The following is a 5,000-nucleotide window of genomic DNA, read 5'->3' as shown; positions in this document are numbered from 1 at the left end:
CTTGGATGGGAGACCACCTGGGAATACCAGGAGCTGTAGGTAATTTTATACTGCCTTAACATTCTTTTCTATTACATTTTACATTTAATTTTTCAACTTATCATTGAATTTACTTGAGTTAAGAAGTAAAAGAGGTCTAAAGTTAATGTTTTTGAGCACCTACAGCCAAACCACACTGGACATGCCCAATCTCGTTTGATCTTGGAAGCTATGCAGTGTTGGGCCTGGTTAGTACTTGGATGGGAGACCACCTGGGAATACCAGGAGCTGTAGGTAATTTTATACTGCCATAACATTCTTTTCTATTACATTTTACATTTAATTTTTTCAACTTATCAATGAATTTCCTTGAGTTAAGAAGTAATAGAGGTCTAAATTTAATGCTTTTGAGCACCTACAGCCAAACCACACTGGACATGCCCAATCTCGTCTGATCTTGGAAGCTATGCAGTGTTGGGCCTGGTTTGTACTTGGATGGGAGACCCCCTGGGAATACCAGGTGCTGTAGGTAATTTTAGACAGCCAAAACATTCTTTTCTATTACATTCTACATTTCATTTTTTCAACTTATCAATGAATTTACTTGAGTTAAGAAGTAAAAGAGGTCTAAAGTTAATGGTTTTGAACACCTGCAGCCAAACCACACTAGACATGTACAATCTCGTCTGATCTTGGAAGCTATGCAGTGTTGGGCCTGGTTAGTACTTGGATGGGAGACCACCTGGGAATACTAGGTGCTGTAGGTAATTTTATACTGCCATAACATTATTTTCTATTACATTTTACATTTAATTTTTTCAACTTATCAATGAATTTCCTTGAGTTAAGAAGTAATACAGGTCTAAAGTTAATGTTTTTGAGCACCTACAGCCAAACCACACTGGACATGCCCAATCTCGTCTGATCTTGGAAGCTATGCAGTGTTGGGACTGGTTAGTACTTGGATGGGTAACTACCTAGGAATCCCAGTTGCTGTAGGTAATTTTAAACTGCCATAACATTCTTTTCTATTACATTTTACATTTAATTTTTTCAACTTATCAATGAATTTACTTGTGTTAAGAAGTAAAAGCGGTCTAAATTTAAGGCTTTTGAGCACCTACAGCCAAACCACACTGTACATGCCCAATCTCATCTGATCTTGGAAGCTATGCAGTGTTGGGCCTGGTTAATACTTGGATGGGAGACCACCTGGGAATACCAGGAGCTGTAGGTAATTTTATACTGCCAGAACATTCTTTTCTATTACATTTTACATTTAATTTTTTCAACTTATCAATGAATTTACTTGAGTTAAGAAGTAATAGAGGTCTAAATTTAATGCTTTTGAGCACCTACAGCCAAACCACACTGGACATGCCCAATCTCGTCTGATCTTGGAAGCTATGCAGTGTTGGGCCTGGTTTGTACTTGGATGGGAGACCACCTGGGAATACCAGGTGCTGTATGTAATTTTAGACAGCCAAAACATTCTTTTCTTTTACATTCTACATTTCATTTTTTCAACTTATCAATGAATTTACTTGAGTTAAGAAGTAAAAGAGGTCTAAAGTTAATGGTTTTGAACACCTACAGCCAAACCAAACTAGAGATGTACCATCTCGTCTGATCTTGGAAGCTATGCAGTGTTGGGCCTGGTTAGTACTTGGATGGGAGACCACCTGGGAATTCTAGTTGCTGTAGGTAATTTTATACTGCCATAACATTCTTTTCTATTACATTTTACATTTCATTTTTCAACTTATCATTGAATTTACTTGAGTTAAGAAGTAAAAGAGGTCTAAAGTTAATGCTTTTGAGCACCTACAGCCAAACCACACTGGACATTCCCAATCTCGTCTGAACTTGGAAGCTAGGCAGTGTTGGGCCTGGTTAGTACTTGGATGGGAGACCACCTGGGATTACCAGGTGCTGTAGGTAATTTTATACTGCCATAACATTCTTTTCTATTACATTTTAAATTTAATTTTTTCAACTTATCAATGAATTTACTTGAGTTAAGAAGTAATAGAGGTCTAAAGTTAATGTTTTTGAGCACCTACAGCCAAACCACACTGGACATGCCCAATCTCGTCTGATCTTGGAAGCTATGCAGTGTTGGGCCTGGTTAGTACTTGGATGGGAGACCACATGGGAATACCAGGAGCTGTAGGTAATTTTATACTGCCATAAAATTCTTTTCTATTACATTTTACATTTAATTTTTTCAACTTATCAATGAATTTACTTGAGTTAAGAAGTAATAGAGGTCTAACGTTAATGTTTTTGAGCACCTACAGCCAAACCACAGTGGACATGCCCAATCTTGTCTGATCTTGGAAGCTATGCAGTGTTCGGCCTGGTTAGTACTTGGATGGGAGACCACCTGGGAATACCAGGAGCTGTAGGTAATTTTATACTGCCTTAACATTCTTTTCTATTACATTTTACATTTAATTTTTCAACTTATCATTGAATTTACTTGAGTTAAGAAGTAAAAGAGGTCTAAAGTTAATGTTTTTGAGCACCTACAGCCAAACCACACTGGACATGCCCAATCTCGTCTGATCTTGGAAGCTTTGCAGTGTTGGGCCTGGTTAGTACTTGGATGGGAGACCACCTGGGAATACCAGGTGCTGTAGGTAATTTTATACTGCCATAACATTCTTTTCTATTACATTTTACATTTAATTTTTTCAACTTATCAATGAATTTCCTTGAGTTAAGAAGTAATAGAGGTCTAAAGTTAATACTTTTGAGCACCTACAGCCAATCCACACTGGACATGCCCAATCTCGTCTGATCTTGGTAGCTATGCAGTGTTGGGCCTCGTCAGTACTTGGATGGGAGACCACCTGGGAAAACCAGGTGCAGTAGGTAATTTTATACTCCCATAACATTCTTTTCTATTACATTTTACATTTAATTTTTTCAACTTATCAATTAATTAACTTGAGTTAAGAAGTAATACAGGTCTAAAGTTAATGTTTTTGAGCACCTACAGCCAAACCACACTGGACATGTCCAATCTCGTCTGATCTTGGAAGCTATGCAGTGTTGGGACTGGTTAGTACTTGGATGGGTGACTACCTAGAAATCCTAGGTGCTGTAAGTAATTTTAAACTGCCATAACATTCTTTTCTATTACATTTTACATTTAATTTTTTCAAATTATCAATGAATTTACTTGTGTTAAGAAGTAAAAGTGGTCTAAGTTTAATGCTTTTGAGCACCTACAGCCAAAGCACAGTGGACATGCCCAATCTCGTCTGATCTTGGAAGCTATGCAGTGTTGTGCCTGGTTAGTACTTGGATGGGAGACCACCTGGGAATACCAGGAGCAGTAGGTAAATTTATACTGCCATAACATTCTTTTCTATTACATTTTACATTTAATTTTTTCAACTTATCAATGAATTTACTTGAGTTAAGAAGTAATAGAGGTCTAAATTTAAAGCTTTTGAGCACCTACAGCCAAGCCACACTGGACATGCACAATCTCATCTGATCTTGGAAGCTATGCAGTGTTGGGCCTGGTTTGTACTTGGATGGGAGACCACCTGGGAATACCAGGTGCTGTAGGTAATTTTAGACAGTCAAAACATTCTTTTCTATTAAATTTTACATTTCATTTTTTCAACTTATCAATGAATTTACTTGAGTTAAGAAGTAAAAGAGGTCTAAAGTTAAGGCTTTTATCACCTATAGCCAAACCACACTGGACATGCTCAATCTCATCTGATCTTGGAAGCTATGCAGTGTTGGGCCTGGTTAGTACTTGGATGGGAAACCACCTGGGAATACCAGGTGCTGTAGGTAATTTTATATAGCCATTACATTCTTATCTATTACATTTTACATTACATTTTTTCAACTTAGCAATGAATTTACTTGAGTTAAGAAGTAAAAGATGTCTAAAGTTAATATTTTTCAGCACCTATAGCCAAACCACACTGGACATGGCCAATGTCGTTTGATCTTGGAAGCTATGCAGTGTTGGGCATGGTCAGTACTTGGATGGGAGACCACCTGGGAATACCAGGTTCTGTAGGTAATTTTATACTGTCATAACATTCTTTTCTATTACATTTTACATTTAATTTTTTCAACTTATCAATGAATTTACTTGAGTTAAGAAGTAAAAGAGGTCTAAAGTTAATGTTTTTGAGCACCTACAGCCAAACCACACTGGACATGCCCAATCTCATCTGATCTTGGAAGCTGTGCAGTGTTGGTCCTGGTTAGTACTTGGATGGGAGGCCACCTGGAAATACCAGGTGCTGTAGGTAATTTTATACTGCCATAACAGTCTTTTCTATTACATTTTACATTTAATTTTTTCAACTTATCAATGAATTTACTTGAGTTAAGAAGTAATAGAGGTCTAAAGTTAATGTTTTTGAGCTCCTACAGCCAAACCACAGTGGACATGCCCAATCTTGTCTGATCTTGGAAGCTATGCAGTGTTTGGCCTGGTTAGTACTTGGATGGGAGACCACCTGGGAATACCAGGAGCTGTAGGTAATTTTATACTGCCTTAACATTCTTTTCTATTACATTTTACATTTAATTTTTCAATTTATCATTGAATTTACTTGAGTTAAGAAGTAAAAGAGGTCTAAAGTTAATGTTTTTGAGCACCTACAGCCAAACCACACTGGACATGCCCAATCTCATCTGATCTTGGAAGCTATGCAGTGTTGGGCCTGGTTTGTACTTGGATGGGAGACCCCCTGGGAATACCAGGTGCTGTAGGTAATTTTAGACAGCCAAAACATTCTTTTCTATTACATTCTACATTTCATTTTTTCAACTTATCAATGAATTTACTTGAGTTAAGAAGTAAAAGAGGTCTAAAGTTAATGGTTTTGAACACCTACAGCCAAACCACACTAGACATGTACAATCTCGTCTGATCTTGGAAGCTATGCAGTGTTGGGCCTGGTTAGTACTTGGATGGGAGACCACCTGGGAATACTAGGTGCTGTAGGTAATTTTATACTGCCATAACATTATTTTCT

At 37.4% G+C, this 5,000-nt stretch overlaps 1 non-coding gene and 19 pseudogenes across 1 annotated transcript; all 20 read left to right on the top strand.

Moving 5' to 3' along the window:
* LOC148528062 (5S ribosomal RNA) overlaps positions 1-42 on the top strand; it is a 119-nt pseudogene extending 77 nt beyond the window's left edge.
* Positions 43-157: 115 nt separating this feature from the next.
* On the top strand, positions 158-276 carry LOC148528061 (5S ribosomal RNA; annotated as a pseudogene).
* Positions 277-392: 116 nt separating this feature from the next.
* Positions 393-511, top strand: LOC148528060 (5S ribosomal RNA; annotated as a pseudogene).
* Positions 512-627: 116 nt separating this feature from the next.
* Positions 628-746, top strand: LOC148528059 (5S ribosomal RNA; annotated as a pseudogene).
* Positions 747-862: 116 nt separating this feature from the next.
* LOC148528058 (5S ribosomal RNA) lies at positions 863-981 on the top strand (annotated as a pseudogene).
* Positions 982-1,097: 116 nt separating this feature from the next.
* On the top strand, positions 1,098-1,216 carry LOC148528057 (5S ribosomal RNA; annotated as a pseudogene).
* Positions 1,217-1,332: 116 nt separating this feature from the next.
* LOC148528056 (5S ribosomal RNA) lies at positions 1,333-1,451 on the top strand (annotated as a pseudogene).
* Positions 1,452-1,801: 350 nt separating this feature from the next.
* LOC148528055 (5S ribosomal RNA) lies at positions 1,802-1,920 on the top strand (annotated as a pseudogene).
* Positions 1,921-2,036: 116 nt separating this feature from the next.
* On the top strand, positions 2,037-2,155 carry LOC148528054 (5S ribosomal RNA; annotated as a pseudogene).
* A 116-nt stretch (positions 2,156-2,271) lies between these two features.
* On the top strand, positions 2,272-2,390 carry LOC148528053 (5S ribosomal RNA; annotated as a pseudogene).
* A 115-nt stretch (positions 2,391-2,505) lies between these two features.
* LOC148528052 (5S ribosomal RNA) lies at positions 2,506-2,624 on the top strand (annotated as a pseudogene).
* Positions 2,625-2,740: 116 nt separating this feature from the next.
* On the top strand, positions 2,741-2,859 carry LOC148528051 (5S ribosomal RNA; annotated as a pseudogene).
* A 351-nt stretch (positions 2,860-3,210) lies between these two features.
* LOC148528050 (5S ribosomal RNA) lies at positions 3,211-3,329 on the top strand (annotated as a pseudogene).
* Positions 3,330-3,445: 116 nt separating this feature from the next.
* On the top strand, positions 3,446-3,564 carry LOC148528049 (5S ribosomal RNA; annotated as a pseudogene).
* Positions 3,565-3,679: 115 nt separating this feature from the next.
* On the top strand, positions 3,680-3,798 carry LOC148528048 (5S ribosomal RNA; annotated as a pseudogene).
* Positions 3,799-3,914: 116 nt separating this feature from the next.
* Positions 3,915-4,033, top strand: LOC148528047 (5S ribosomal RNA; annotated as a pseudogene).
* A 116-nt stretch (positions 4,034-4,149) lies between these two features.
* LOC148528046 (5S ribosomal RNA) lies at positions 4,150-4,268 on the top strand (annotated as a pseudogene).
* A 116-nt stretch (positions 4,269-4,384) lies between these two features.
* Positions 4,385-4,503, top strand: LOC148528045 (5S ribosomal RNA; annotated as a pseudogene).
* A 115-nt stretch (positions 4,504-4,618) lies between these two features.
* Positions 4,619-4,737, top strand: LOC148528044 (5S ribosomal RNA). The gene has a single exon (XR_015877987.1). It is a non-coding gene; the product is annotated as a 5S ribosomal RNA (ribosomal RNA).
* Positions 4,738-4,853: 116 nt separating this feature from the next.
* Positions 4,854-4,972, top strand: LOC148528043 (5S ribosomal RNA; annotated as a pseudogene).
* The last annotated feature ends 28 nt before the right edge of the window (positions 4,973-5,000 follow it).

The sequence above is a fragment of the Taudactylus pleione genome, unplaced genomic scaffold (assembly GCF_031769625.1).
Source record: "Taudactylus pleione unplaced genomic scaffold, aTauple2 ptg000087l, whole genome shotgun sequence".
Lineage (NCBI taxonomy): Eukaryota > Metazoa > Chordata > Amphibia > Anura > Myobatrachidae > Taudactylus > Taudactylus pleione.
This window is presented reverse-complemented; position numbering and strand designations above follow the sequence as displayed.